The 25,964-nt window shown below is 49.7% G+C and overlaps 4 long non-coding RNA genes across 6 annotated transcripts in view; 2 read left to right on the top strand and 2 right to left on the bottom strand.

Annotated features, from left to right (window-relative positions):
• LOC118555800 (uncharacterized) overlaps positions 1 to 10,738 on the bottom strand; it is a 105,230-nt gene extending 94,492 nt beyond the window's left edge. For 2 of the 3 annotated variants that reach the window (XR_013449213.1, XR_013449211.1), the window contains exons 1-3: positions 10,638 to 10,738; positions 8,638 to 8,937; positions 5,378 to 5,476 (exon numbers count right to left, since the gene is read on the bottom strand). This is a non-coding gene — a long non-coding RNA (uncharacterized LOC118555800). The remainder of the gene's footprint in view (positions 1 to 5,377; positions 5,477 to 8,637; positions 8,938 to 10,637) is intronic. The other variant, XR_013449212.1, reaches the window with a different exon arrangement.
• Positions 1 to 25,964, bottom strand: part of LOC144382376 (uncharacterized) — a 126,742-nt gene that overhangs the window by 94,856 nt on the left and 5,922 nt on the right. The gene's annotated exons all lie outside the window — the stretch shown is intronic.
• Positions 9,998 to 11,302, top strand: LOC118555802 (uncharacterized). Its single transcript, XR_004927160.2, has 2 exons — positions 9,998 to 10,704; positions 11,039 to 11,302. It is a non-coding gene; the product is annotated as an uncharacterized LOC118555802 (long non-coding RNA).
• LOC118555801 (uncharacterized) lies at positions 19,920 to 25,866 on the top strand. The gene is made up of 3 exons (XR_004927159.2): positions 19,920 to 20,053; positions 25,129 to 25,261; positions 25,560 to 25,866. It is a non-coding gene; the product is annotated as an uncharacterized LOC118555801 (long non-coding RNA).

Below are 25,964 nucleotides of genomic sequence, written 5' to 3'. Positions count from 1 at the left end.
AAATGAGAAGTCCGAGGAGTTATAGATTTTCTCAACAATAAATAATCTGGAGAGAATGGCCGCCCAACCACCGTTTATAAATGTTAGAAAATACACACTTGTGTGTGTGGGTTGGGGAGAGAAATGGAGGTAGAGAAGGAGAGAATTATGGGGTTGTCCCCACTGGGAAAGGAGGAGGGACAGAAATCAATTTTCACCATGGCATTCTTAGGATTCAAATAGGGGTTAAGGGAGAGAAGTACAGTAAAACCTAGAAACCTGAATAACTAGAAACAGGCCATGTACTCCTAGGTTCTGTGTGCTGTTTTTCTTTCCATCTGAGGAAAGAAAATTCATCCTCCAGTCTCAAGTAGTATGATCACCACCCATTCCCCAGGGTAAAGAGACTCTACAGCTTGCTTCATGTCATAGTCCCCAACTCATTTCCCTGCTCTGTGGGCTCATCACAGAGGTCTTAGGTTACCTTTAAGCCTCCAAACATGTATAATAAAAGTGGGACTAGGATATAGAAGGCTGCTCTTCCTCCTCTCCTCGAGTAGAAAAATAATAGACCTAGGTAGCAAGGAAAGTTTTAGGTCATTCATTCAGTCGTTCATTCAATAAATATTAAGCATCTTCTAAATGCCAGTCCTTGTGCTTGACCCTACAAACACAATGGGGAGGAAGACCTGTTCCCTGTCTACATGCCATTCATTGTCTTTAAGAATGTTCTAATATAGGGGCACCTGGGTGGCTCAGTCAGTTAAGCATCTGCCTTCTGCTCAAGTCATGATCTCAGGGTCCTGGGATCGAGCCCTGCATTGGGCTTTCTGCTCAGCAGGGAGTCTGCTTCTCCCTCTCACTCTCCCTCTGTGCTCGCTCTCTCTCACTTGCTCTCTCTCAAGTAAATAAAGAAAATCTTAAAAAAAAAAAAAAAGAATGTTCTTATATAATATTCCTGCCCAAAATGTGTAACCTGAATCTAATGATAAAAATGATCAGTCTACAAAACAACTTTCTATAGAAAGTTGACTTTCTATAAAACAACTGACCTATGCCATTCAAGACTGTCAATGTCAGGAATGGCAGGCTGAAGAACTGCTGCAGATGAAAGGAGAATCAAGAGACATGACAATGAGATGTAATGCAGAACCCTGGATTGCACCTGGATCAGGGAGAAACATTCTACTATAAAAAAAAATTGGACCATTAGTAAACTTTGAATATGGACCATATTTCATACACACATAAACACATACACACACACTGGAGAGAGCATACAAATGTAGCAAAATATTAACAATCAATCCTGGTGAAAGATAAATGGGTGTAAATTATACTGTTCTTACAACTTTCCATAGGTTTGATATTTTTCAAATGAAAAAGTTAGGAGGAAAACAAGAATGTCCCAGTAGTAAAGGTTATGGATTCTCATTCCCTGGATGACCTTTATAAACCAGCGTGCCATCACTTTTGGTTGGAACAAAACCCTACCCAGAATGATCTAGCCCCAAATCAGGAACTTCAGATCAGAGGAGTGGGTGGGAAGATAGAACTCCTTTGTCTTTGATTTACAACCAAAATTGTCAGCAAGCAAAAATGCCTAGAAAGAAACCACAACCTTGGCTCATGTTAGTACAGTTATAAAAACTACATACTGTTATTGTCATTTTGTGGGACTAACACAAATTAATAAATCAAGGCCCTAGGCTTGAACTCTAAGAGGCATTGGGGAACATGTGCAGAGGCTGGAGGCAGAGAAAAATGGTATCTAGCAAATAGGGGGACCAGGTACATGCGCAAGAATTAGGGATACATGGAGGGAGGGGTGGAAGAGAACCAGAATTTGTTGAGCTGTAAGAAATGCACATATGTTATTTCGTTTAACAGCTCAATGAAATAAGTATTATTATTCCACTTTACAGACTGAGAGGTAAGACAACTGTCCTAAGCTCATACAGCCAGTAAAAATAAGACCTGGAATTCGAACTTGGTTCTTTGTTACTTCAAAGACCATATTCTTTCTACTGTAGCAGCTTACCTCCACAAAGAGTCAAGACTCTAGAGCATGGCCATTAAAGGAGTATTTGAGCCAGTTCTTATCTTTGAGCCCAGGTCATCCTCCGCCGATGTCTTCCCTTTCATCCCAAATAGATACTGATGGGCCAGAGCTACAAGTAGAGGGATCATTAAATCTGACAGCTCCATCTAGCCAGGTCCTGCTAAAATCCTAACCCAATCTGCGAGGTGGGGGGGGGGGGGGGAGGTGCCTGGCTGGCTCCTTCAGTAGAGCATCTGACTCTTGATCTCAGAGTCTTGAGTTCAAGCCCTACATTGAATGTAGAGATTACTTTAAAAAAAAAAAAAAAAAAGTAAAATCCTAACCCAATCTAGAGCCAAAATGTCTCCAGACTTTATTTTTAGATGCCAAGGAAGATTCCAAAGCATCCTCATACCTATTCCAATAGTTCCCAGATATGATTTTATAGCTAATTATAATTCCTACCCACAACTTTAACGCGTCTCTTTTTGCGTGGCTTTTAGTAGAAATATAAGATAATAGATCTCTAGATGCCAAATACGTCACCCACCTGAGATTTCCTTCATCATCCTATTCTTTCATCATTCTATCCCAAATCTTTTCTAGTGACTACCTCATTCTTGAGAAGAAAAAAAAAAACCATCCTCAGTGGGTCAGGAAGTGCTAGAGAAGGCAAGGAAGCCTTCGTTCTCATTGCATAAGGAAAATGGGGATGGGGAGCAGATATTTCTAAAAATGGGAGCGCAACAGCAGGAAGATGGTTGCAATTTCCCTGAAAACCTAAAAACCTCCAGCTCTGGCCTTCCCAAACCTCAGCCGTCACCCAAGGCTTCCAGATGTTGCTGGCACACACCATTAGGAAACATCTGTCACCAAGGACAGACCCAGCTGGGACAAAGGAGAGTAGGAAGGCAGACGGTGCCAATTTAATGAGGATGGTTTAACAAAACATCTTTTTAAGCTTCCTAATTCACTTGGCCATTTGCTCCCCAGACTTGGCTGCCAATCAGGAGCAGACTGGGAATGTTAGCCAGAGAATGGCAATCCCCTCTTTATCCTTAACCCAGAAGAACCCAGTACCAGAAAAATGTCAGCTCTCCAGTCCCTCCAAAATATGATTATCCCATTCCAGATCTAAAACTTCATGATGATGCTGGGAAAAAGGACTTGAGCTCTATCAGATTGATCATTCTGGTTTGAGTGTTGTTGACAACCACAGACCTGACCCAGTAGAATATAAAAAATGAGGATTAGTGTTCCCCATTGTGACCCATGTCTCTGACCAGCTCCGAACTCACAGCATCTAGAGCATTGTTAATATTTATTAATCATCCATGGAAATAAGCACAAAGACCAATGGACATGAGGCATCAATACAGACCTCTCTGTCTATTCTTGGATCTTCTCATTATTTTTTAAGGTTATTAAGAAATATGGACTTGAGATAAGGAATAATGGGTATTCTGAACATGCTATTAGCATAGGAAGATCAAAAGAGAAGATAAAGGATTGCCTTTCTATTTTAGTTTCAAAAAGAAGAAAACCCCAAATATGTCCAAAAACAAGAGCACTGACAAAGCAGCTTCTAAGGACCCTGACTTTATTCAGGGAAATTGCATAAAAATTTTTATTAAATCTAAGGAATTCCAACTGAAATCATTGGTTTCAGATATTTGGGGTTCACCAACCTAGCCCTCAATTCAATTCAGCTGACACGAAGTCACTTAGACACTTAGCACCTTGTCCACACCAGACCTCCATCTAGTAGGTTCCTACAGCTAGCAAATAACTGCATATCCAGGGCCAGCCTCCTGCCACACTTCCTGGTCTACCCCCCTGGTCCATAAAATTGGTAACTCTAAACAATGAGATCCTCTCAGCTCTCACTCAGATTCACCCAGCAGCCATCAGACAGTGCTGCCCTTCCCTGAAGCAGGATAAAGCCCTAAATCACATTCTTCCTGACTACTGCATTGCAGCAGATAACTGAAGTGTGAGTGCCCTCTACCCTCCTTCTGGAAAATGACACTTTCCTCAAGTCTTAAAAGACTCTCTCTCCCTCCTTCCCTCTCTCTCCCCCAACCAGACCTGCAGTTTCCTGTGTTCTATTAAATCCAAACTTCTAAGATTGCATTTCCAAGGCTTTCTTTTCACTGTTCTTCTACCACTTACTCCTACTATTAACCTTTTCTATGGCTCCTGCTTGAACAAGACAAATCTTTCCCCACACATGCACATCTTGTGGGCATTATCAGCCCTCATACAGACTGTCCCTCTCTGCCTAGAACACGCTCTTTCCAAACCCTGTTCAACATGACCCTCCTTCCAGAAGCTTCTCTGGCCACACCTACGGATAGATATCTGAGCTCTCCAGTTTGCTCTCCTTGCCCCCTGCTCTCTCCTCATGAATATCCAGTGGCATATCTCACTGGCCTAGAACTCTGCACTGGGAGAACACCCAGTTAGGGAAGAGGGCAGGAGTAGTAGCTGATGAGGTGGAGCCAAGGAGCAGAGTTCGTACCTGATGACACTTTCAGCTTGCCTTTCCTTCTCCAGCTGAAACCTGAGGTACAAAGAGTTAACTGGCCACCACCAAGGAAATACCTCAGGCTCTACAGCCCAGTTTGGCAACGTCAATGATCTAAAATCAGAACAGAGACCCAAATCTCTCTCACTACAACAAAGTGAAAGTGCAATGGAAATAACCCAAATTGGCTGAGACCAACTGCATTATCTGTGACATTTATGATTTGCTCCAGTGTCATCCCCTTGATGTGCAACAACGGAACAGACAACACAGAGTTTATTACTTCTACTGCTTTACTTAATTTGGAAAATAAGTCACCTAATGCTTTGGCATTAGGCAACTCAAACTGCAATAACTACATGTAAGGCTAGCCTGCAGAAGGTGGGGAGTGGACAATAGTCAAACGACCAAACGGTGTGCACAACAGGATTTCACTTGTTTCAGGAGAGGGAAGTATCCATGAAATGCCCTCGTCTTGTAAGCTCCCTGAGAAAAGGATTTGCTGTATTTGCTACCATTTTTCCTGTACTATGTAAATCACTACAAAGATGGATTCTGTGGAGTTTGGGTTGGGTCTAAACTGAGAAATTGGATGGTTCCCTCAAGTAGAAACCACAAAAAGTTTCCAAGTGAGAAAGACTGGATTCAATATATTAAGGATCAGATTTCAACTAAGGGTAAATGAATACAAAAGCAAATTCCAAATTAGAAAATTCAGGCACCACAGTGATTCTTTGTGCAAAAGAATTCAAGCAAAAGCAACATTCTTCTTCCACCTTAATTAATAACACCACCGTCACCCCCAAATCACCAGGCACTCATTTACATACTGTGCAAGACAATGATGGCAAACAGAGAACTCCTTCTGGAAACTTAAAATTAAGGGCATTTCCTGGATACTTCTCTCTCCTGAAGGAACACTTCCCCACCTGCCAAAATAAGTAAAAGATACATAAACTATGAACCGGAAAGGGTATTCCTAAATCAGAAATGTACAATCAAGGCAAGGGCATGTCAAGACCCCAGATGGCTTCATAGTTGATGGAAAGTTAGAGTAGTAAGGATCTCATTTGCCAGTGTTGGCAAGACTAGGGAATATCTTTTGTGCACTGTGGGTCAGCCTGAGAAGGCTGCGTGGAAGATGCGGCATTTACCCCATCTCAGCATCTCGTATAACTGTTTCCCAGGAAAACATCAGTTCCAGCTACATCTTCAGCTTGGGCCATGATCCAATAAATAGAGCCTCTTTTTGGCCTTCCTTCCATGCCCCACCACAACTTGAACCAGTAAATCCAGTTTGACCAACTATACAGATCCAGTTAAATATTTGCTACAGATATTAATACAGATCTAGATACTAAAATATAACAATAATTCTCAGTCTTAGTCTGTGCGGAAAAGGAAAAGAGAGAGAAATCATTTCAGTGTTACTTCTGCCCTGGGGAAAGATAAGTTCAGACAGTTTCCCTGAAAGGTTGGAAAGAAAGCTGAAGTAGGAACACCTGGATGCCTCAGGTAGTTGGGCCTCTGACTCTTGGTCTCAGCTAGGGTCGTGGTCTCGGGGTCCTGGGATCGGCACCGATCCTGTGTCAGGCACTACGCTGGGCATGGAGCCTATTTAAGATTCTTTCTCTGCCTCTCCTGCCCCTCCCCCACCATGCTAAAGCTGAAGTAACCAAATTCAGCTCATACTAAAGAAAATAAATATCCAAACTTATCTCCCAGGAGTCTTCTGAGAACAACCTCACCAAATGGATCACTTACCAGGCATTCTCCCACCTATGATTTTACTTTGTACTATATTCTGTTTGAACGTTACTTGGAAGAATCCATTCTCCCCTTTTCTAAAATAAAAACTCCTGGGGCTCCTGGGTGGCTCAGTCAGTTAAGCGTCTCAGTTCGACTCAGGTCATTATCTCAGGGTCCTGGGTTCGAGCCCTGCATCCAGGCTCCTCGATCAGTGGGGAATCTGCTTCTCCCTCTCCCTCTGCCCCTCCCCTCGCCCCTCTCTCTCTCAAATAAATAAATAATAAAATCTTTTTTAAAAATTAAAAACTAAAATAAAAACTCCTAAAAAATTAATAAAATGGGGCACCTGAGTGGCTCAGTCGGTTAAGCATCTGACCGGCTCAGGTCATAACCTTGGGGTCCTGGGATCAAGCCCTGCATCTGGCTCCCCACTTAGCAAAGAGTCTGCTAATCCCTCTCCCTCTCCCTCTGCCCCTCCCCCCACGCATGCTCTGTCTCTCTCAATTGGATAAATAAAATCTTTTTTAAAAATTAATAGGGGCGGCTGGGTGGCTCAGTCACTTGGGCGTCTGCCTTCAGCTGGGGTCGTGATCCTGGGATCAAGCCCCAAGTCGGGCTCCCTGCTCAGCGGGGAGCCTACTTCTCCCTCTCCCTCTGCTGCTCCCCCTGCTTGTGCTCTCTCTCTCTCTCTCTGTCAAATAAATAAGTAAAATCTTTAAAAAATTTTTTAAATTAAAATTAAATTAAATAAATAGAAACTCCTTAGGATAGAACATGCTTCGTGTTCTCTCAATGAGGCTAGAAACCCTAATTCTACAAGTAAATATTACTAGGTGCAACCAAGACTTGAACGTGAAGGCATCACAGCCCCCAAACTGTTGGCTCATTAGACCAAGAGGAAACACAGCCACCTCCTCCAACTCACCTACCTACCCTACCACCCCAGCACTATACCTCTCAAATCCCATCCCAGTCTGGCAGAGTCTGAACTCCAAGTCAGTGAAAACCCATCCTGCTGCAGACTGACACACACCAGACCAACTACATATAGACCAACTCCAACCCCCCAAATGTAGACCAAAATCTATGTAGATGTAGACCAAAATATTTGTGCTTCCTTCCTTCAATATCTATGGAGAGTCCCTGATACATGCAGACACAACACTAGTTTCATTGCACCATTATTTGGGTAAACAATCCGATAGCCAGAGCTTCTCTAGAGGCCGTATAGACTCCATATGATCTAGTATCATTCTGCGATGGTTGTGAACAAGGTGGCTTTTCTTAGTTCCTCTAGGATAACTTTTGAGAATGTTCCTCATTCACGTTTTGACACACTTACAGGTTTGGTTTCAGTCAGAATCCAGTTTTGGAAATCCTTAACATTCAATCACACCAAAACAAGATGATCAACTTGACAAATCAGAAAATCCTGAGCTTCTGCTTCTAGAGATCTTCAGAAACTAGATGGGCTACCAGGAAGAATCAGAATTAGATTTTCCAAACAGGAATCAGAAAGAGGGCTGGGGAGGAGAACCTGAATGGTTCAGTCAGTTGAGCATCTGACTCTTGGTTTCCACTCAGGTCATGATCTCAGAGTTGTGAGATCGAGCCCCACTTCTCCACTCTCAGCAGGGAGTCTATTTGAGATTCTCTCTCTCTCCTTCTCGGTCTGCCCCTCCCCCCACTCGCATGCTCTCTAAATCGATCAATCAATCTGAAACAAAGAAAAAGAAAGAGAGCTGGGGAAAGCCAGAAGGGTGTAAAATTAAGGGATTAGAAAGTGATGTGATACGTTGATGTCAACAGTGAAAATCTATTTCTTCTCTCGTTCCCCCTATGATTCTCTACTCCCCTTTTCTCAATCCCGAATCCTGTCAGCCCAGAACACATAATAAAAGTCCTCAGGAGAAAACAATAGAAGGAAATGCATCTGCCTGCCCACCTATTTTCCAAACTACAACTGTAAGGTAGGATGGCCTTTGTCTACAATGAGCACTGATCCACACTCATTTTTTCCCAAGAAGCCTTGCTAAACAGCTGTTTTTTCCCCCAAATCCTTCATTTCCTTGTAAGCATAGAATCTAGAAATCCATCCAGTGGTCCCACCTATCACTATACCCTGTCTCTACTTTTAGACTAATAGTTGTGAGTGGTCAGAGCCCATGGCTCCTTCTTCCATGTACCTCCTCCCAGTATACACCCTCAGTAATACACTGCACACAATGTAGCTTAGGAAAGGCCAACTATGTCTCTGGTTATCTTCCTTCGTATCTTTAAATGTGACTTCTGTCCTCCCATGTAAGTACTTAGCTGTCGTTTTCTCTCTGTCCTCTCTCACCAGACTTTGCTTGGTTGCTCCCACAGCCTTAGGTAGCTGCTCCACACTGCCACCTGCTCCTTTGGAAAGTTAATTTGTTTTCTGTTTTGCTGTAGGAAAGACACCAGATCCTCTGAACCATCTGAAAGTTGTATCATGCCTCAAAGTCCTGAGTTCTTATCCAAATACAGATCAATGTGACTTCTCCATCAAGACCCGTCTGGGGGCGCCTGGCTGGCTCAGTCGGTAGAGCATGAGACTCTTGATTTCAGAGTTATGAGCTGGAGCTCCACATTGACCTTAGAGATTACTTAAAGACATCTGTAAAAATAATTTAAAATGTTAAAAAACAGGGGTGCCTGGGTGGCTCAGTAGATTAACCGTCCAACTCTTGATTTCGGCCCAGGTCATGATTGTCAGGGTTGTGAGATGGAGCCTCGTGTCAGGCTCTGCACTGGGTGTGGAACCTGCTTAAGATTCTCTCTCTCCCTCTCCCTCTGCCCCTACACCCCCTCTCTCACTCTCTAAAAAAATAAATAAATAAAATTTTTAAAAAGACCCATCTGCGTCACCCCAGCTCATGCATCATGATGTACAACAAAGAGCCTCCACCACCCCAGTCTGCTTTGTGATTTCTGCAATAATAAAAGAAAAAAGGGACGAGGGTAAACCAAAAGAACATAATCCAAAAATCATTTTTTATCACTTTGGAATATACCTGGTGAAGGAAATTGGCTTTTCCACATGATTTTGCTTAAACTAAGGTCAAAATGAGTCTGCCTTCTGGAGGCACATAACCCCTATCAATTGATAATGAGAGAAGTTGCCCAAGAACTGCTAGAGGGCAAGAGAAAGACAACCTAGAAATCAACATTTGCCACATATAATCAATACAACCGGTGTGGTGCACGGATAAGTGTTGTCTGGGCTTCTGTGCCTACAGGGTACATGATGGGGGGGAGGCGGGGCGGAGAACAATTTAAGAATCTCAAGGGCCTTAGAAATTAAAGAGTTGCAAATATGTTTTGTGATAACAGCAAAATGCCTCTTAGAGACCCAGAAAGCCAGTCCTGTTTCAGGCTTCTCCTCCAAGCCTTTATCAATCAATAAATATGCCTATCATGTACATAAAATTGATAGATTCCAAGAGAGAGAGAACAGAGCCATCAGGTTTCAAGGTTTATTTAGCACTGGCTCATTCACAATATATTTGGGACCTCAGACCACTAGGCAGCCACACCCCAGGGGAACTTGATAATCTTTCCTCCTCCAGCCTGACCTGGCCTATACTCAATCCCCACCCCAGCTTTTTTAAATTAGATAAGAAAGGCAGGGAGATTCGTTCAGCAGCTGTAAAAATAGATACCTAGCTCCTTGAGCCTGGAGGAAGAAGACCCACAAATCTTCTCTCCTTATGGTGGACCGCCTTATCAAACTGGACCTGCTATTCTTCCAAGTCCACACCAATGCCCTCCCTAAGAAGATAGGATACAGAGACTTTCAGAATCTCCAGTGAGGAACGAGGCAAAACATGAAGGAGGCAGCAGAGCCAGGTTTCAGAAGATTCTTAATTAATTCAAAGAATGGGTCTAAGCATACTATGTGCTAGGCCCTGTGGGAAAGGCAAAGATGAAGAAAGCAAGCTCTGCACTAGGTCAGAAAGGAAAGACCAGGAAGGAGGCCATGGCAAAGAGGTGGGAAGGACGCTGGAGAAGCACCAAGGAACAACCTCCCCTAACTCTTACTTTCCTCAGCGAGCTGAGAACATTTCTGGTCTGGAGGAGAGCAGAGTGTAGGCCTCCAAATCACTCCGACCCCAGCAAACCTACCAGCCCTTCCCAAACTCGCAAGGCCTCTGGTCTGCACCCCGCAACGCAAAGTCTAACTCTCACGCCCTGAAATACCCTCTGCTCAAACACCACAGGGCTTCCACAGCCAGTGGCACTCCAAGCCCCGCCTTCTTCCTCTCTGGCTCTGTCTCAGTTTTCTTGCCAACTCTATAAACACGAGAAATCACTTACCCGTGGGCTTTTTCTACCTCAGAGGAGAAAGACCTGAGAAGAAAGTGCAAGCTAAACCCAAGGAGAGGTAAGGAGCTTGGCCAAACAGTGTCGGGATGTGGAGCGGGGCCCTCGGGGAGGCGGGGCCCTCGGGGAGGCGGGGCCCTCGGGGAGGCGGGGCCCTCGGGGGCGGGGCCCTCGGGGAGGCGGGGCCCTCGGGGAGGCGGGTTTGAAGGGGCTTTGGGAAGGGTGGGAAAGTGGGAAGGAAGTGGCTTAGCCCCATTCCAGGAGGAAAGCTGGAGGTGGGCAAAGGAAGACTAGTGGGTCCCTTTCTGTGTGAGGAGGCGGAGTGAGGGCTTAAATGGGACGTTGTTTGAGACTGGACAGCAAGATACAAACTTAGAAGTAAACACTCTTTCCAGGATCCTGTTCATGGAGGAGGTCCCAGTTGGCAGGAGAGTGTGCGGAGCCAGGTGGAGCCCAGCCTGTGGTGATTTGGGGGCCAGTCCCAGATCCAGCTAAAGAACCCACTCAGGAGTCCTTTAAACAAGGATAGAAGCACCCTCCAACGACCTCACCCAGAATATACTACTAGGTTCTTCTACCACCACCATCCAACCCTGTCCCCTCACCCACGTTCCGCATCCCTCCGGAAATAAAACTAAAAGGGAACTGGCATAAGTTCACGAGGGATTTCCTGAGAGTCATTCAATGGTCATAGCATATTCTAACTAAATATGCATTGAGCATTGTGCTGGAGGAAATAAAGAAAAAGATACAGTCCCTACCTAGAGAGCTTCCTGCTCCAGACACTCAAAACGTAGGGTTTCCAAGACACCTGGGTGGCTCAGCCAGTTAGGCATCAGGCTCTTGATTTCACTTCAGGTCATGATCTCAGGGTTGTGGGATCAGGCCCCATGTCGGGCTCTCTCCGCTTAACACAGAGTGTGCTTATCCCTCTCCCTCTGCCCCCCCAACTCTCTCTCTAAAATAAATAAATCTTTTTTTTTTTAAGATCTTATTTATTTGTTTGACAGAGAGAGACACAACGAGAGAGGGAACACAAGCAGGGGGAGTGGGAGAGGGAGAAGCAGGCTTCCCGCCTAGCAGGGAGCCTGATGCGGGGCTCGATCCCAGGACTCTGGAATCATGACCTGAGCCGAAGGCAGACGCTTAACGACTGAGCCACCCAGTTGCCCCTAAAATAAATAAATCTTAAAAAAAAAAGTAGGGTTTCCAAGACCCTGAAACAGTGACCAAAGGAAAGTGCCTCCTCCTTCCCACCAATCCTTCTTCAGAGGCGAGAATTCTCAGAGATGGAGAAGGTGGGGCCTACTTAGAGACTGAGGGCTGAATGCACAAGTGATTGGCCCAAAAAGCCATCAGTCTCAGGGAAAAGGGGCACCACTGACTTTACTTGATAGTGCTGAGATTCCTCTAAACCCTACATTAGGGTAGAGGTGGAGGGAGGGGAAAGAAGGGTGGTGGCGGGACCTCAAAGGGATGGAGTCCATACTAACTATACTAAGAGCACTGGAATTGGAGCAGAAAGGATTGCTTCAGATCTCAGAAAGAACCTCCAACTGAGGAAAACCTACAAATGACATTGACCCTGCCCTCACACATCTCCATGAGGCATGGACCAAAGGCATTAATTGAGCACCTCCTTTGTTCCAGGCCCTATTCTGGGCAGTGAATGAATGGCCCAGGCAAGACTACAGAGCCAAAATTCCTAGAGGCAAAGGAGACAGGCAGGAATTGGAAGGATGGCTGTAATGACAGAACAGTAGGGGAGGGGCATCTGGGTGTTTGATTTATGTCTGTTCCAACAGTCCTAGGCTGTCTTCCCCTGCCTCAAGCTGGGATTTTCCCAGATGTGCATCTGCTTCAGGGAAAGAAGGGCGGGTGCAGGGGGAGGGTCTCCATGTCCTTGCATCTGGTCCCAAGAGCTCTCCCTTCCCCTTTCTCCCTGTGCTATTCACTGCCTGCTGGGTAGAGGGTGGGAGGCTGGGGGAAATGCCAGGGCCCCCAGATAATCACCAGGTAATGAAAAGAACTGGCCCAGGGCTGGGGGGAATGCAGAGGATGCAGAGTTGGGGCCATAAATCTCTCCTGGAGGAGGGGGTACAGAATAGGGGGACCTGACAGTTGGAGCCCATCCAGGTGATTTCACACAAAGTATCTGAACCTTGAGGGGTGGGAGGAGGGAGGTGGTGAGGAGGCAGGGGTGTGAGCCAGAGACAGGGGAAGAGCTGAAAGAGACCGAGATAGGAGAAGCAAGGGAGAGAGATGGAAAGGGGGGAGCAAGAGAGGGAACAGGGATGGGGGGAGGCAGCAAAAGGAGAGAGACCAGAGGAGATGTGGTTGGAGAAACTAAAAGGCACACACGGTGAACCTCATAAAGATGTGATGGGAAGAGAGACCCTCGGAGACTGAGGGAGGGACGCAGGGAGGGAGACAGGGAGAAGGAAGAGCTGATGGCAGACACAGCCCTAGAAAAACTCAGACCAAAACATATTTGGAGTTGGCGAGACAGACAGACCGATAGAAAGACAGGTCTGCCTGACAGAGATGAAGGTGAAGGAGGCAAAGTAGGAACAAAGAAAACAGGGATGCGGTGAGGAGGGGGGAGAGAGCAAGACAAAGAGAGAGAAGGAGGCAAGTGTGGAGCAGGAGGAGGGAGCGAGGCCGGGGAGGGGGATATATATTTTCTTTATGATCCTCTTCAATCTCACTCGGCTCGCTGCTGAGCCGGTTCCCCTCTCAGGTGCTGCTTGGTGGTGGATGTGCCCAGAAAGCTGATAGGGTGAAGCTGCTGTCATGGCTGCCCCCAGGCTCTCTCCCAGGGACCCCTGCATGGATAGAAAAACTGCCTCCCTTGCCCTCTCCCCCAAAATGCGGCAATCAAAAGAGGCCTGAAGCTCAGCCCTAAATTTTTCAGATTAACGCATCCTGGCAGAGCCAGCAGTAGAGTGGGGGCGGAGGAGGAAGAGAAAGCAGGTAAGAGAGGCGCACAAGCTCTGGACAAAGTGTTGGGGACAGACTTTGGGTAGGGATCACTTGGAGAAGAGTGAGGAGAGGTGAAGGACCAGGACCGTATCTGCACTGAGAGCTAAATGAGCACCGCACAAAGTATAAGCAAAATAAGGTATTAGTGACTGTCCATTAATTTGGAATCAACAATATAGACACCTTCCGAGCAATCACGATCATCTGCCTTCAAGCAACACTCCACTAAAGGGCCCCCACAGATATACATATGAAACCCACAAAAGGAGAAACTGAGGCAGAGAGTAGAGACCTTGAGGCCAGTGTACATGTGTGAATCTAGGTTTTAAGGGACCAGTGATGAAGCAACCAGCCAAGTTTCTGAAGACCTAAGACTAAGCATGGCAAGCTGACCCCTGCCTTTTTCCCCAAGCTTTCTTGGGGCTCTGCAAAGACTCACTCCCCTAGCTCCCCTCAGGGCCAGGGGAGACCCTAAGAACATTAACTCAAGCAATCTAAAGGGAAAATGTTCTACCCACCCCCTTCCCTGCCAGTCACATATTAAGGTCCCAGAGGCCAGATGTCTGGTTATAGCTAGAGCCCAAGGAGTCTCCTTAGCAGCAGAAAGAACCTTATCGGGGCACCTGGGTGTCTCAGTCAGTTAAGCGGTCAACTCTTGATTTTCAGCTTGGGTCATGATCTCAGGGTTCTGGGATCAAGTCCTGCGTCAGTCTCTGCCCTCAGCAAGGAATTTGCTTGTCTCTCTCCCTCTGCTCCTCCTCTCTTTCTCTCTCTCTCTCTCAAATAAATAAATAAAATCTTTTTTTAAAAAAAAGTGGGAGGGAAGAACCTTATCACAGCTGGTTTGGGCCTCCCAGAGGTAAGTTCAGAGGCTGCAGGACAAGAACTGAGGTCACCTACCTCTTCCTACACCCATTCCAAAGGGATATGGGTAGATGGCCACCAGGGAACCGGGTCAGAAGGACTCCACAAACCAGGGAAAGGGAGGACTCAATCCCCAGAATCCCTGACAACAGCTAGGTAGGTCAGTATATCTGGAACAGGGACCAAAGTTGGGCAGCCCAGGCTCCAGGCCAGTTGAAGGACCCCCCCCCCTCCCCCCGCCTCGCCAAGGCAGCTCTATACCTGTTTCTTGGTTGGGTCACACAAAGCGGGCAACTAGGAGGCTCTGCAGTACCAGAGGGGAACGCTAGGGAGTGCTTGCCAACAGTCAGGCTCCGGAGAGGCAGGAGCCGGCTGACTTGCAGGAAGGCAATCGATCAGAGTCGCCCTGGCAACCGGGCTGAGCCCGAGACAGACAGCACGTCGATAATGAAATCATCGTTAAATGACTTCAAGCCCTAATTAATAATCCGGGCCAACCGAGGCCATGCCTGACTGGGGTCAGGGGGAGGGGATGTCATTGTTGGGGGAGCATTGGAAGCTTCTGGACAATTAATCAATTAATCCACTCACTCAATAATTGCCTCCTTTGTCCTCTGCCATGCCCCCTCCCCCACCCCATCCACCTCTGACTGTGGAGAGAGTAAGATGAGATGTGGGGCTAATCATTTCCAAGGGCCACAGGCCCTCCCTCTCTCCTTTTTATCTACCTGTCTGTTTCCTGGACCAACTCACAAAAGCCTTCCACAAGGTTGGACTTCCCTGTGCTCTTCTACAAGACCCACCAAAGAGTGAATATTTTAGAACCTGGAGACCTAGCTGTCCAGATACCTCCCCATGCCCCCCTACTCCTTTTCTTATTTCACCCCAGCCCAAGTGCACATGCACACATAGACACATGAGCAACCCACAGCCCACCCTGACTGAGTAAAGAGCACCAAACTGAGAGTCATGGAAGTCAGGTAAATCCCAGTCACGCCAGCCCACCACTGGATATGTGACTTTGGGGTAGGTTATGTGCCCTCTCCAAGGCCTCAGTTTCCCCATCTGTTACCTGAGGAGACCCAACTCATAGCTATGATTCCTTCCTGTTCTGTCCTCTATTATTCTAATCATGGGAACTGGATCATCTCCGGTCCTCTCTACTCAGTTTCTTTACCTCAGGGAGGGAGGAGGGGAATTGGAAGGAATGCCAGGTACTGATTTATCAAGTGTCTCATCCCTAAGGAACTCACCTTGAGACCTGGAAAGGGGGGATGGCAGAAGAGTGATGGAGGGATGCTTCGCCGAGCCCATCCCCCACCTGCCCAGGCTTTCGGCCTGCCCACCCACCTTGCTTATTGCTCTCCACAACCCCCAGCAGGAAATGAAAAAGGTACAGGAAATTGCACTTTAAATCCCCCAGCTCCTGGCTCCCTCCATCAAGCCAGGGAGCTGGGGAGGGACTAACCTCACAGACCAGGCTTTCTGTTTGTAATTAGTAAGCAGTTTAGGAGGAGACAAGGCTCCCTGCAGAAAGACCCCCTCCCTCCAGAACAGCTAAGTGGGTTTATCAAAAAATGTGGTGTTGGGGGAGAGCATTTGGGTTTGGGGAGAAGGAATCAGAGGATCTTGAGAAATACAAAGAGAGTCAGTGAGACACCTGGACTGGACAGGTGATAGTGTCCCTTCTGGAAGAGCTGATCAGAGCGCACCTGCAGCACGGCGAAAGGGGTGTAGGCAAAGGCTGGGATGGGGAGGGGCGGTAGAAAGAGAACCCTCCAGAGAGCTCCTGCAGAGAAGACCAGGAAGCAAACCCACCAGATCCATCCCACCCCCATGGACACTTAGAAGTTTAATAAAGTTCAGAATATCCAGGGCTTACATGTAATTAAAACCAGGAGCTGGGTAATTACATTTCTTCTCCGAGTTCTACCCTTTACTCTCCTCCTCCCCCACAGACACACATCTTTTATGAAAGACACTGAACCAGATACTGGACTTTAGAAACTGCCTCCACTAAAGAGATGGGCTTAATTTCAGCAAAAGAAATTTAGAATACACTTTGGAAAGGACTTCCTTAGAGCTAGGGTTGGTAAATGCTAGGACAAGAGAAACATACACACACACACACACATAACCCAAACAGGAAAAAGAAAGCCCTCTCTTGATTGCCCTTTCTTTTCATGTGGGATGGACCTCCAGGTGATGTGCCCCACATCAGGGAACAAAATATAGTCTGGCTAAACATTAGGAAAATAATTCCCCTCTAACCCTTAGCTCCGGGAGGGAGATGACTATTTCCCTCCCCCCAGTCAAGGCAAACATTCTGAAGAAGGATTGACACAGCCTGGAGGGAAAAGACCCATAAGCAGACAATTTGCTGTCTAGTTTGCTGTCCTGTCCCCCAAGGCCTCCCTCTTGTGTTTGAACCTCTCGCAGTCCATTCTTTGGACTCGCCCTGTGAATCCAACCCTAGGGGGGGAGGAAGGCACCCCAAGGAAGGAGAAGACAGGGCCCTGTTCTCTGGGATGTGAGAAGAGAGACACAAGAGACAAGAAACCCTGGCAGAGAAAAATGCATATAAGTTAATAAGGTATAGCCAGATCCTTCAAGTGCTGAGGGACCTAAGGACACAGAGATTGAGATATAAAGCAAGATCAGTGGGAAGGAAATGCCAGATTCAGAGGCTGCGGGGGGGGGGGGGGTACAAAGAGCTTGGGAGACAGGAGGCTGATTTGCTGAGCGGGTCTAGCAAGAAGAAGCCGAGAAGATATCAAAGATGAGGATGAGGTTGTTTTAAAACGCCTAATATAGGGCACCTGGGTGGCTCAGTTGGTTAAGCGACTGCCTTCAGCTCAGGTCATGATCCCGGAGTCCTGGGATTGAGTCCCACATCGGGCTCCCGGCTCACCGGGGAGCCTCCTTCTCCCCCTGACCCTCTCCCCTCTCATGCTGTTTCTCTCTCAGTCACTCTCTAATAAATAAATAAAATCTTTTAAAAAAAAATAAAACGCCTAATATATTTGGATTTATAAACCTTTACAACTGTACACAATTCTTTCACATAAATCTCATTTTATCCTCAATAACAAACTACAGAAGCTGGTGTTAGTACTGCTATTTTACAGATAAGGAGACTAAGGCACAGAGAGGTTCAGTAACTTGCCTCAAGTCACAGAGCCAGTAAGGGGCAGAGCAAAGAATCAAATGACTGCATTCTGGTGCCCCCTCCTGCAGGTTCTGTCCTGGGAAGCAGCCAGGCCTGGGGCCTATTTGTATAAGGGAGAAATCACTCCCCAGAGGGCAAAGACATGCCTCCTGATACCCTTTGCAACATATTCTGCCCAGGAGAGCTTTGCCAAGTTTAGGCCTCATCTGTGAAGTGGGGATGTAATATCTCACCGTCTGAAGACGAGAGACTAAGCCAGATCATTTACTGAAGATTTTTCTAGCTTTAAAACACATAATTCAATCCATGGAAGGGCTAGGTAAAGGGGAGAGCCAGGATAAAAGTCTCAAAGCCTTCAATCTTGCCATGACCCCTCCCCATCCCCATCCCTGTCTCCCTCTCCCTCTTTCTGTCTACTGACCCCCAGAGGCCTCTTCCCCACATTTCATGGCCTGAGCAGCTGTCTCCACCCAGCCATGGCTCACTAGCCTATGAAATCCAGGCTCATTCATCCTCACAGGTATGAGGACACATCAAGGCCAGGGAAGTCGGCCTCGCTTCCCAGCATCTTGCGTCTTGCCTGCCCAGCCCCAGGTCACCGTGGAGCTATGACCCTGGCACGCCCCACATCCGCACCACCACTGTCGCCCCATCACATCCCACCCCTGAAGGGATGGCCCTCTAGGTCATCTCCACCCAAGCTCTCTGGCCCTCTCTCCAGCAGACCCTGCCCCCTCCATCCCTCTGCCTCCCTAACACACATCCACACCTACATGCTTCTTTCTCATCTGTCTCCAAGGTTCGTATTCCTTACCCCAAGATAATGCAAGAGCTGTGACTTATGTGATCCTCTCCTCTCCATGTTCCTGCTCCTTGCTGACTGAGTACCATTCTCCTTGTCTCCTAGGAAACCTTCGAGACCTCTGTGTCTTCCTCCGTCTTCCCTCCTTTGGTCATTGCCAGTCTCCCAACATCCGACTGATGGGGCCTGGTCCAGTTGCCCTTGACCAACTCAGCTCACGAACATTTGCTGAGGGAGCGCCCAGAGCACTGTGCCTCTCTGTCTTGGCTGCCAGCCTCATCCTCCCGGCTGCCCGGGAGCTCCTGCACGCAGGGCCCCTGCTCCTCCCTCCGGATCTCCCCTCAGTGCCCGGGACACATGGAGAGAGTAGAGTGTGTGACTCATTGATTCTGCTCCCTAGGAGGATAAAGGGAACTGAGAAAGAAACCCAAGCAGGGAGACAGCATTCTGAGCCTCCACTGCCCTGTGAGGTTGTGCCGGGGAAATGACAGCTGGAAGGAATCCATCTCTAGTGGGGTAGTGCTGCCCTTTAGAAATCGCAGGGCACGTGTGTGTGTGTGTGTGTGTGTGTGTGTGTGTGTGTGTGGATGTGTGTCACATGCATGGAAGGGACAGGAGGATGGAGGTCTGAGGCTCTAGGAGTCCGGGTCCTGCCTGGAGGCGAGAGTTTTGGGGGAGCTGGACTCCCAGGCCCACTGCAGCCTCCCAGCAGACACAGGCCCAGACGGCAGGGACAGAGGCGGCCACTGCTGCCCCCGCAGGATGGATACAGGTTGGCCTTTGGGAATGCCTCCATCCTCCCTGGGTTTGAATTTGCTGCGTCCAGGGCACCAATTCACATGGTTTCCTATGTTCAGTCCAATCCCCATCCTCCCTTCCTGTCTACACTCACAGGCATTTCCTGGGTTCAGACCTTGGAGCATTTGTTAAGCTGAACCCTGTTAAATTCCTGATATTCAAGCGGCTTTGGCTTATACAGTCTATTACTCCGGTAATTTTTTTTTCTTTAACTCCAGGCTAAGGAGAGAGGGAAGCAGACCGAGGGAGGACAAATAATAAGAGCTCGTAGGTACTGAGTGCCTACTACGGGCCAAGCATGTCACATTCCCTACCGCGGTGCTAGTTCTCACTACAATCCCATGAAGCCCCAAAAATTAGTTCCCCCATTTTACAGGTTAAGAGGCTGCATGGCGAGGAACAGGGCCAGGGTTCAAACCCAGCCCAAGACCAGCTTCACCACTGCCCCCCACAAACAGGGAAGTCCTGACAGAGACTGGGAACCAGCAAGCACCGCCTGCAGCTTCACAAAAGGAAGGGAGAGGAGGAAACAGGCCAAACTGGACCTCTGGCTGGGCCCCAAGAGCCCCCATGGAGGGGGGCGGGGCAAAGCCAGGGACCACACCCGAAACCCAGGCGGAGATGGGCCGGTCCGAGAAAGACCCGGGCAGAAAGAGAACGAAGGCCGGGAGCCGGCAGAGCGCGGGAGGCCGCAGGGAGAACGTGGAGGGGGAGGCCCAGGCGGGTGTAGACCGAGCCCAAGGGCAACGACGCGGAGGAACTGGGCTGCGGGGTCTACCACGCCGAGCTGGGACGGTAGCGGCGGCCTGGGGAGGCAAGATAAAGTCGAGGCGAAAGTCAGAGCGGGAGGGAGGGAGAGACCCTGTGCAAGAGATACGGAGACTGCGGCAAAAAGAGGAACCGAGGGTTAGAGGCGGCGGCGGCGGCGGCGGCTCGCGGAGAGGGGGAGCCGGACTCCGCCGCAAAGAGGGTGGGAGGGGAGAGAAGGGAGGGAGAGATAGGCCCGAAAAGGAAAGCCAGAAGCTCGCACCGGCCGGCTGGCGTGAGGAGGGACCTTCATCTCAAGGACACTGAGAAAGGCAGAGGGGTGGCGGAGAAGTGGGGGAGCGGCGGGCCCTGCGGGGCGGGCACCGGCCCAGCCGTGCCGCCCCCGGGTGGCCAGTCCGGGCCCCGGGCGCCCCGCGGACCCCGAGCGCGCCCCCGCCCCCGGCTCCGGCCCCCGTCCCCGGCCCGCGCTCGGCGATGGCATGAAATTGGCTGCAGCCGTAATGAGTCCGCGCGGCGCGGAGGAGGCTGAGGGCCCGCCAGGGAGCCCTGCGCGCCTCGTTTAGCTTGTTTATTGTTCAGGCCTAATTAAAACGTTCCACCGCGCTGCGTTTACATCCGCCCCCCGCTAATGAATTCTTCGCCGCCGGGCGATTTCGGAAACTGCCGCGGGCCGGAAGGGGGGTGGAGGTGGCGGGACCGGGCAAGGAGTGAAGGAGGGGGCACACACACATACACACGCACGCACACCCTTCCACGGCCAAAGGGGCGATTAGACATCCGGAGATTGGCTCCGAGGTCCGAGTGAGCTCCCCCAGCCCCATCGCCCCAAACCCTCGCTGGCGTTTGGAGGTGATGGAAGGCAGGGACGCAGGGCTCGGAGGAGGGGTGGGGAGCGGGAGGTCAAGAGCGAGTGTGTGTGGCCTTCTGTGCGTGGTAGGCCTGTGAGTGCACCTGCTCAGAGGAGCAGCCTGTGATTACAGGGCTCTGTCTGTCTGTCTGCCCTCTGGCTCCATGCGGGTTTCTCCCCCGCAGGAGGAGTCTGCGCGTGGTTTACAATGTTTCATGTCTCTCTGGGCGTAGCAGTTTGCCGTTTGCTGTTTGCCTCCTTGTCACGACCTCAGCGAGGGCAGATGGAGCCAGTGGAGGGAGAGAGACAGACGGTGATGCTTGGGCAGCCAGGGCTCCCCGCCGGCCGCACTCCTCCTGCAGACACGCGCAGGCACGCACACATATACACAACACACACGCCGCACTCCACCGCATGCAGCCAAATAAAATATACAAAAAGCAACCGAGATACCATTCACACATGACCACATGGAAACACGCAAATGAAGAAACGCACTCAGACATAGCAACATACCAATCACACACACAGATGGAAAGACAAGAGCCTGGGGCACAAAGCCACTTGGCACAAAGCCACCTGGATGTACATCCCCCCCACACACATACACACACAGAAGACATGCAAACCTGAGTATGCTCTTCTCCAGAAATTGTGTACACACACACACCACCGCCTAACACATGTCAGGGCACCCTCCATTGGGCACCCTGTCCTAGCAAATTCAGATCACCCAGCCTGCCCCTCTCCATTCCCCTTCATGCTGGTTCCCCAATCCAGCTATTTATTCCAGGCCAGCAAAGCTGTCTCCTGCCTGGCTTATGGTTTGCTCTTCCTGCTTCCAAAGCAACAGAGAGAGGTTCTCTTGTTCATTTCCTCCTCTAATCCATGCCCTGTTGGGTTTCTCCTTCTACACCCCACTCATAACTCCCCTCCTCCAGACAGCCTTCCCTGAACTTACTGCCTCTGATTCTGAATTTGCCCTAGTCCTTTGTACTTGTTGATCTATGCTGGGTGTCACCAGGTTACTTTGCATATTAGTTGGCAGGAAGGGGGACTATAAGCTCCCCAAGGAAGGGCAGGACCACTTGACCCAATATTTCTGGCAAATGCCAGGCCTCCACCCTCCAGTACCAGGCCTCAAATGCTCCTGGGAGCACTACTGCCTGGTTTTAACAAACAGAAAAATCAAAGTGGGGCTCCAGCAGCCACCAGGAAGGTCTCCTTCTGTCACATCCTGCAAGCTTCTCCTTCACAATGACCTTTCAAAGCCATGGAGAAGGGCACATGCTCCACTGTGTCTTCCCACATTCACTTTGTTTTTAACTGTAAATACTGCTTCCCCGCTGGGTCCTCACACTATTCTCCAGCCTCGGAGAAAACTTGGCAATTTTCAAAAATTAGATCCCTCCTAAAGGATAAAAATTGGCCTCTGGTGAGCACGCTCAGAGCTGTACCAGAGGCTGTAAAGGCGATCCCCAAGGAGGAACGGCAGGAGTGACCCGGGCACCTGCAGCAGCAGTTATAAGCGCTACTTTGAAGAGGGCATGCCTAGGAATAGGTTCCTTGTATTTAGAAAAGAGAGAGAGAAAGGTCATCCTAAGAAGCACTCATTGACCACCTCCCTACCTCACCATAGGGTTGTTTCATCCCAGCCCGCGACCTCTTTGGGGAGACAGGTGTCCCGCTTGCTTCCCCCCACTTTCCCCTTACTCTGCCTTCTCAACCATGCCTACTCAGCCATGGCTCTCTCCCTGCCCCTCTCTCCCTCTTGCAGGGAGAGGCGCCCGCGCCGTCCCTCTCCCTGTCTCTCACCCATGCCCCCTCCATCATATTTCTTTCTCCACTTCTGTCTTTCTCTGTCTTCTGTCCATTTCTCTACTCCCTTTTTCACTATCAATTTCTCTCCCTCTGATCTCTGTCACGGCTCTGCCATTTCTTTTCCTATCTCAGTCTTTCTCTAATTTCCATCTTTTTGCTGTTCTCTCCCCCACCCTCCACCTCTTCTGCTCGGAGCAGTCGTTGCAGAGGGAAGCTATGTGGAAGTCTCGTTCAGCACCAGATGACTCTGGCATTTTGAATAGAGCTCTGAATTGCTGTGTTCCCCTCTCTCTCTCTCTCTCTCTCTCTCTCTCTCTCTCACACACACACACACACACACACATACAGTTATGGGCCTCTCCTCCCGCCAGAGTCCCAGGTCCTGAAAGGCCAGCAGAGCCCTTGACGCAGAGCCTGGACCCCACCCTCTGCCACCTCTCCCTGCCCCTTCTCACTGCCTCAGCCTCTGGCCCCCACTCCTCCTTTCCCTTCTCTGTCTCCCTCCTCTCTGTGGGCACTTCTCCCGGTATCTTCTCAGCCCTGGCCCCACGTCCATCAATCAGTCTTTGGTTCGGGGCTTTTGGACCCCCTGAGCCTGGGTCCAACTCATGTCTCTGAGTCTGTCTGCCTCTACTATCTCTGGCCTCTGGGTGTCTCTTTGTGTCTGTCTTCCATCTTTTCCCCTGCTCTCTAGAAGCTCCTCTTTTTCGTCTCTCCTGTCTCTGGGCCTGTCTCCCTGTCTCTCCGTTCCTCTCTGAGACGGTCTCTGTTGACTCTGTCTCGGTCTCTCTGACTCTCCAAGGTGCTCTGACCGCCTCTGCCTTCTTGGTTCCCACTCTACCGGTCTTGGCTTGAATTTACTGGGCCTTTCTGCCCCTGTCTGTGTGTCCGCCTCCCCCCCTTCTCTGCCGGCCAGCACTGCCGGGCAGTTACGGGGGGTGGGGGGCACCGAGGACCAGGAGAGGACGCGGCGGGCGGCCCTTTGTGTGGAAGATTGACGGCTCGCCGCGCAGCCTCCGCAACGCTGATTAGGATGCAGCGCGGGCTCCGACTGCAGCATTCTGCCCCTCACCGAACATTCTCCACCACTCCAAATACTGATCCCCTCCCTGCCTGCTACGCTGGCCGCTCGGGTCGTGAGGCTTACCCTTCCCTCTCCCCAGTTCGTCCACTGGGAGCCACTGGAAATTCTGGGAGGGCACCCCACGTCCCCCCTCCCCCGTCCCCAGGTATCTCCGCGTATTGAGCCTTCCGTGAGAAGGGGAATAAGGAGAGGCAGGAGGCCCACTGGAGGTGCTTTGCCGGAGGGGGAGGGGGTGTGCAGAACAGAAATGAGCCTGGGAGCTTTGCCTCTGCAACCCCGGGCCGAGAACTGCCGAGCAGCTCCTTGCACCCGTCAGACAAGCACGTGTGGAGCAACAAGTCCAGGGAGGACATACGGCGGGTCTTCAAAAACAGGAAGGAGAACAGGAAACATGCCTGCCCCTCTTTTATCCTCTCATAGCACCTATAACCCTTCCTTGTACAGAGGAGGCTCTCAAAAGAATCATTGGCTATTTCACCAGTGCTCCCAAAATTAGCGCCTAAATCAGTGGAAATCAATGCCTTTAAATATCCCCTCCCACCCCTGGCTCCCCACTCACTCACCCCAGCAACTCAGTGTCTGTCCCCAGTACAGTTTCCCCTGCCAAGCCTTCTAAGCACCCCAGTGATCATCCAACCCCAGCTCAAATCCCAGTCATTCCAACCACTCCTCCTCCATCATTTACCTGGTGTCCCTTCCTCCTTCTCTCCCCCTTTGCCCACCCCAGTGCAACTTGGCTGACTGGATTTCTCCCCAAAGATAGGTGGTCACTAATGAGCATTGAGTACTAGAAGGGGAGGGCCAAGGGCAGCATGGTGGGTGGGAGGGGATTCCAAAGCTAGCAAATAACCAGTCCTGTCAGCATCTGTCAAATATGCCATCTCCCTCCATCATCCCTGTCTCTTGCCTCCTGGCTCCTGCCAATCCATCTCCCTGCTGATGCTGACAGACTGAGCTCAGGTGCAAATTCGAGGAAGCCTAGACGCATAATGCCTGGTGTGCTCCAGACCCATTTTCTCCAGGAGTGTCACCAGCCCCTGCCGTCTTTCTTTGGAAACTCCCGATGACCCTGGGAAGCTGGGGTTGTAAATGGAACCCAAGGAGGAAGAGAAATTGCTCTCTCTGCTCAGTTACTTGATCTCAGCCCCTTGTCTCCACTGCACATCCCCAAAAGCAGAACTTAAAACTTCGGGCAATGGCAAAGAGGGTTAAATCTCAGGAAGACTCTTCCAGCCTTAAGGAGGTCTTGAGTGCCTCCAGAAACTAGGGGAGATGGGGGGGAAAAAAAAAAGATGCGGTTGGACGACCAAAGATGGCTTCGCTTCTTGTAATATACGCAATTTCCACCAGGGGGCGATGGACGCGGCCCTGCGGACTTGGGAGGAACCTTCTCCGCAGCGACCTGCGAAGGGCTCGGTGGCCACAAGAGGGCGGCAGAGAACGGCTCTCCCTGCAGAGGCAGCCCTGGGTCCTGGGTGCTGAGGTAGGGCTGGGCGGCCCAGGGAGGGGACTCTTTGGCTCCCGCAAGAACCCGTGAAACCCCGCTTGCAGCTCTTTCCACTGGCATCCCTTGTTCCCTTTGGCCCCTGAAATGCCATCACCCGCTCCAGCCCCTTTCCCTTTTCTGGTCCCCAGCTCTGGGGCTGCTGGCACAGAAGGGTCACAAGGCTTTTCCTTCCACGATTGTACAGATGACACCCCACCTCCAAGAGGGTGGTGCTTCAGAGGGGCCCAGCTGAGAACTAGAGCCAGAACTGAAACCAGCTTTTCTTGATTCCCAGTACAGGGGTCTTCCTTCCCACTGGGGCTGACTGCCACTTCTAAAAGAAAAACATACTTCGTAGGCCCAGTAGGAAGCCACTCACCACCCTGGGTTTAACACACTGATGTCGGGGCGCCTGGGCGGCTCAGTCGGTGGAGTGTCTGCCTTCAATTCATGTCATGATCCCGAGATCCTGGGGTCGAGCCCTGAGTAGGGCTCCTTGCTCCTCAGGGAGCCTGCTTCTCCCTCTCCCTCTCCCTCTACCTGCCGCCCCCCTTACTTGTGTGCACTTTCTTTCTCTCTCTCTCTCTCTCCCTCTCTCTCTCTCTCTCAAATAAATAAAATCTTTAAAAAATAAAATAAAATAACTGATGTCAAAACTCCACCCTTCCCCATGTTATATATGTTTACATACAGAACTGGT

The sequence above is a fragment of the Halichoerus grypus genome, chromosome 6 (assembly GCF_964656455.1).
Source record: "Halichoerus grypus chromosome 6, mHalGry1.hap1.1, whole genome shotgun sequence".
Lineage (NCBI taxonomy): Eukaryota > Metazoa > Chordata > Mammalia > Carnivora > Phocidae > Halichoerus > Halichoerus grypus.
This window is presented reverse-complemented; position numbering and strand designations above follow the sequence as displayed.